The 5,362-nt window shown below is 35.1% G+C and overlaps 2 protein-coding genes across 4 annotated transcripts in view; one reads left to right on the plus strand and one right to left on the minus strand.

Annotated features, from left to right (window-relative positions):
• LOC106874765 (uncharacterized) overlaps positions 1-2,846 on the minus strand; it is a 17,046-nt gene extending 14,200 nt beyond the window's left edge. The window contains exon 1 of one of the 2 annotated variants that reach the window (XM_052974955.1): positions 2,687-2,846. The gene's annotated coding sequence lies outside the window, so the exon portion shown is untranslated. Of the gene's footprint in view, positions 1-1,876; positions 2,628-2,686 lie in introns of those variants that run through there. The other variant, XM_052974956.1, reaches the window with a different exon arrangement.
• A 245-nt stretch (positions 2,847-3,091) lies between these two features.
• Positions 3,092-5,362, plus strand: part of LOC106874755 (palmitoyltransferase ZDHHC11) — a 77,395-nt gene continuing 75,124 nt past the window's right edge. The window contains exon 1 of one of the 2 annotated variants that reach the window (XM_014922594.2): positions 3,092-3,329. The gene's annotated coding sequence lies outside the window, so the exon portion shown is untranslated. Of the gene's footprint in view, positions 3,330-4,923; positions 5,013-5,362 lie in introns of those variants that run through there. The other variant, XM_014922592.2, reaches the window with a different exon arrangement.

Consider the following 5,362-nt stretch of genomic DNA (forward strand, 5'->3'; position numbering starts at 1 on the left):
TATATATATATATATATATGTATATATAGGACAATCTGTAAGTTGTCATCATAATACTGAGTTTCAAATAGCGGAGCTGAATGCTTCTAGGCATTTTTCATCAGTTATTAAGACAATGTATGTATGTGTGTATATATATATATATATATATATATATATACACACACATTAAGAGGTGCCCCGGCATGGCCGCAGTCTAATGACTGAAGTAAGTAAAAGATAAAGATATATACACACATACATATGTATGTATATATTAAAAATGATTGTAATAATTTCTTTATTGACCACAAGAGCTGCAAATAGTAATATAACAATGATTTTTGATTTGGGTAAAAGACCAACAGTTTAAAGCGGAGAGATTAGTTGATGCCATTGAATCTTGCACTAATAATGAACGGTTCGCGGATTATATCCAAGACTAACAAAAAGAAAAAGAAAAAGACTTAATACAAAGAAGAGTAGAGAAAATAAAATTTATCTAATTTATATAAATGACTACCTTCCAGGTATTCACACACACACACACACACATATATTTACACGTACACACTAAACTGTCTTATTTATTACATAATACATACACACTGTTTTTTCATCCTTCCCCCTTTAGTGCTGTTAGTATATAAACATTTGTGTTCCCTTATTAGTGAGTGTTTTAGGAAATTCTATGTAACTGAGTTTATACAGATACTTTTTTAGTGATTATACATAGATACACACATACATACATACATATATACATCATATATACATACATGCATACATACATACACATACCCTGTTGTTGATGTTGAAATTCCAAAGAAGGAGCCTTGAATCTAGGTTAGAAACCGGCTCTTTCTGTATTGGTAAGAAATCATGAAATAAAACTGAACAATGACATACATACATACATAAATACATACATACATACATAAATACATACGTACATAAATACATACCCTGTTATTGATGTTGGAATTCCAATAAAGGAGCCTTGAATCTAGGTTAAAAACCTCTCTGTCTATTGGCAAGAAATCTTGAAATAAACTGACCAATGACATACATACATATATACACACACAAACACATACATACATACTTATATACACACATACGTACATACATACGTACATACATACAAACATATATACACACACACATACATACATACATACATACATATATACATATATACATACATGCGTACATATGTGTGTGAACGTGCGTTTGCGTGTATTTATATGTGTATAATATGTAAGACATTTAAATATTCATTGATATTAAATTGTCTTAAACAAAGCATAATGAAGCACCTTAATGTACCTCTATGTGTGCGTTTATGGACCACACTAAACCACGAGTGCCATTAGATCTGTAGTGCAAAAATGATTTATGTATTTTGCCATTTTAATATATCAAAGAGCGAACCTCTACGTGGTTCTCGACCTGCTAAAAATAGTAGCTAAATCACCTTCAAACAACACCGTCTTAAAAATGTCTATTGTATAAGGCAGTTCTAGATAACCCTCTAAAGACAGGATGGTCACAAATGGAACGTCTTTGATCAGTAGATGAACAAAAGAACACCAAACAGAAATAGCAACCAAGTCGTCCCAAAATCGTACCCTATCGTCCTACAAAAAGAGGGACACGTCAGATAATGTATTTCTAGATACAGTGTATAATGAATAGTGTTCGAGATGATCACGGTTGGAACGCTTCTGTTCGATCACTGCTGACACTAGACAACAACAACGTCAGACATCAAAAGTAACACAAGTCTCTAATGATCACTCAACATGCTAGAAATAGTAGCTAAATTTTACCTTAAAATACACCATAATGTCTTTAAAAAAAATGGAAGGACATTAAATAATGTAGCTCTACCTACCCTCAAATATATGGGATGGTCACGGTTGGAATGCCTCGATCAGAGAGAACCTGGTGTTAAACAACATCAAAAGAGAGGTTTTTCGTTTTCTTTTTTTTTGTTTTTTTTTTTTGCTTTAATTAATCAACATGGAGAAAATAATCTGATATCATCAAAAACGGGAGTTAAAAACAGCATTTCTTTTGTTTTAATCAGCCCCTCTTCATTAATTTAAACGCTACTCCCGTGGTTGATTTTTCTTAATCCAAACTACCTTCCCCGTCCATGTATTTCCATCAGTTAATTGGACCAACACTTCAATTCTTCAAAATGAAACGTTAACAGCACTAATTCCACTTCCATCCAACCATCCCACGCTTCCAATACCCACCACCACCACCTTCAACTCCGTCACCATAACTGCAATTTGGCTAAGACAGGCTATGGGCACATACTTTCCTACTTGCAACTATAATCGTAAGAACAAACCTATGAATGAATAGTTTGGAACAACTGAATGAATGAATGTTCGAATGAATGAATGAATGGAACTACTACAAATACTATTACTAGAGCTATTGGATAACGCATTTTACTCAATGGTCACGCTACTACATGTGACTGCAGTAGTTCTTGATTATGTTAATGATGATGATTTGTCGACAATTCAAAGAAATGCTATCATGTGAATTAATGGAAGATGTCGTATTCGAAGTCTTACGTTTAGCAACTGGGGTTAATTTTACAATCTCTCGTTACTACGATTTTACGTGAAAGTGACACAGGACTGACGTACTACGAAAGAAAAACGAAAATTGTAGAAATTCTTACAATTTAAGATCCAGGTAAGACAGAATATACAATTTGATATGAAGTACCAGCATTTATAGGAAGAACATCGGGTGTAACAAATACATAAGCTACACATTTCATCAAAAATAGTGATGTGGAAACCAGCCTCTGTTGAAGAATTAATTATATGTACGAATATTCACAAACCGACATTTTCATTCATAATGTTATAGTAATCGCCAAAAACCTCCCACTACTCTTTGTTGCTACTTTCACTCTTTCTCCATCTCACACTCACCTCTTTCTTCACCCTTCTCCCTTTATTCCTCTATACTATTGATGGCACACAAGCGTAAGGGTGCACCTACACATTCACTTACAAACACACATAAATTTACATATAAGCGTATGTGTTTTTGTGAATGAATGTTTTTGTATCTTCTCTGTAACCGAATTTACGCACATTCCAACGCGCGCGCATACACATACACACACGCACATAAATACACACACACACGCACATATAAATACACACACAAATATGAGAAAAAGAGATAGATAGAAGATAAACAATCAAGACAATGACAGCTATCAACTGATGTGTGTGTGTAGAGAGAGAGAAAAGTCTTTATCAATCAGGATTTCCAAAGAATTTGTATATGAGATTGAGGAAAGGAACGAGGTGAGTACCAAAGTTGCTACACACAAAAAAAGAAAAAAAGAAGAGATTTAACATAAAATAATTTCGTTGTTATCATAAAACTGGTTGTTTATTTTGTCTTAAGACACAAGCAGGTAAAAAAAAAAGAACAAAAAAAACCATCAAGAAATGTCAATGACTTAGTTTATATGTACTCGCATTGTATTGGACACGCGCATGCACATACATACATACATACATACGCATACACGTTTATGTATGTATGTGTGTGTGTTTTTTTATATATATATATGTGTGTGTGTATGTGTATATAAAGGAGTAAGAAATTGAGGAAAAGCAAGAATGTGCTAGGAGACCAATAGTTACACATTAATTGCTCTGTTTGTATGTATGATTATAAATGTATGTGTATGTGTGTCTGTTATGAATATGGAGAAAAATAAATTAATACACATACATTATAAGCACACATACACACACACACACATACACTCTCACACATTCACACACTTCATTATCGATATTATACCCTCACACATCCGGATACATACACGCACACATAAAAACATAAGTATAATACATATACACACATACACATATAATCAGTGTTCGGGACAGAAAGCGCAGTATCCATAGCACTGCGCGAACGGCAACCAACCATTGTTGATTTGGTGGTTAGCAACCGCATAGCAACGTTTCCTACGTCACAGCCAGTGAACCCACATAAATAATACGTCTCTCTCTCTCTCTCTCTTTTGCACTCATTTTCTCTGTTTTACTCACTATTTATTCAATATATCTTTCTATTTCATTTTAATTTTATTCTTTATTTTTCCCTTAATACTTTTTATATTCCCTTGTTTTTTGTAATTTTTCTTCATTGTTCTTATTAAAACATCTTTCTTTTCCGTCAGTCTTTCTTTCTTCCTCTCTATTTTTGTTTCTCTATCTCTCCCTTCTCTCTCTCTCTGTCTCCGCTAGCCTACTTTCATTTTCTCTTCTCTCTTTTCGTCTACAAACATACACATATCTACATAACTCCCCTTCGCCTGTTACTCTAATCAAGTATTCACTCCACTCTCCTCCCCTTCATCTAATTCTCACACTCACCTCGATCGCCTTCCTCTATGCCTTTCCTCTTACCTAATTCTCTTTAGAGCCAGTTCCACTCCTCTTACCTCCCTCTATTCCTTTCACTTTGCAAAACCTTTCCCTTCCTATCTGTCTCCCCCCTCTTCGCTTACTATTACGCTTTCCCTGTCTCTATGTCTCTACCTCGATCTCACCTTCTCCCTCTTCTTCTCCTCCCCTTCTGTCTCCTAGTTCTCCATCTCTATCGGTTCGATTTCCCCCTCCCCTCTTGCTCTTCCTCTATCCGCGTCTTATTATACACCCCTGTCTGCTCTCACACCTCTTACTTGCACGCTCGTTTTTCTTCCCCCTCCGTCTATATCTTTTACTCTCTTTATATTTCCCAATACTTATTTACCCCCCCCCCCTTTTTCTCTCTTTTTTTACTCTCCTACTTTCCATTTCTTTATTCCTCCTCTCCCCTCCCCCTCTCTCTCTTTCTCTGTCTCTCCCTCTCTTTCTCTCTCTCTCTCTCTGACCTGAATTATCCGTTTCGGCTTTCATTTTCTGTCCAAGATTTCACAAGGTTACACAATTGATGGAAAAGTTGTCAGGTGAAGCTGGAGCCAGGCCGTGAGTACCATTTCTTCTCGAGTGACAACCACGGTGAGCAAGGACTCACCACCATTGTCACAATCACCATCACCAGCACTGTCGTTATCTCCTTCTTGTATAGTCTTCTATAGTCTTTTTCCTTCGTTGTCTTCGTCTTCGTTTTCATCTTCTGTCCTGACACCAACTTCTATTTTCGTCTAACAATGATAGACACAGATTATTAGAGATTGCTAGATAGATTGATACCGTGATGTACATTATATAGTATATATGTATGTATATTGTTTGTTTGTTTGTACGTACGTACGTGTGTGTATGTATGTATGTATGTATGTATGTATGTATATATATATATATATATATATATA

Source organism: Octopus bimaculoides, chromosome 20 (genome assembly GCF_001194135.2).
Source record: "Octopus bimaculoides isolate UCB-OBI-ISO-001 chromosome 20, ASM119413v2, whole genome shotgun sequence".
Classification (NCBI taxonomy): Eukaryota; Metazoa; Mollusca; class Cephalopoda; order Octopoda; family Octopodidae; genus Octopus; species Octopus bimaculoides.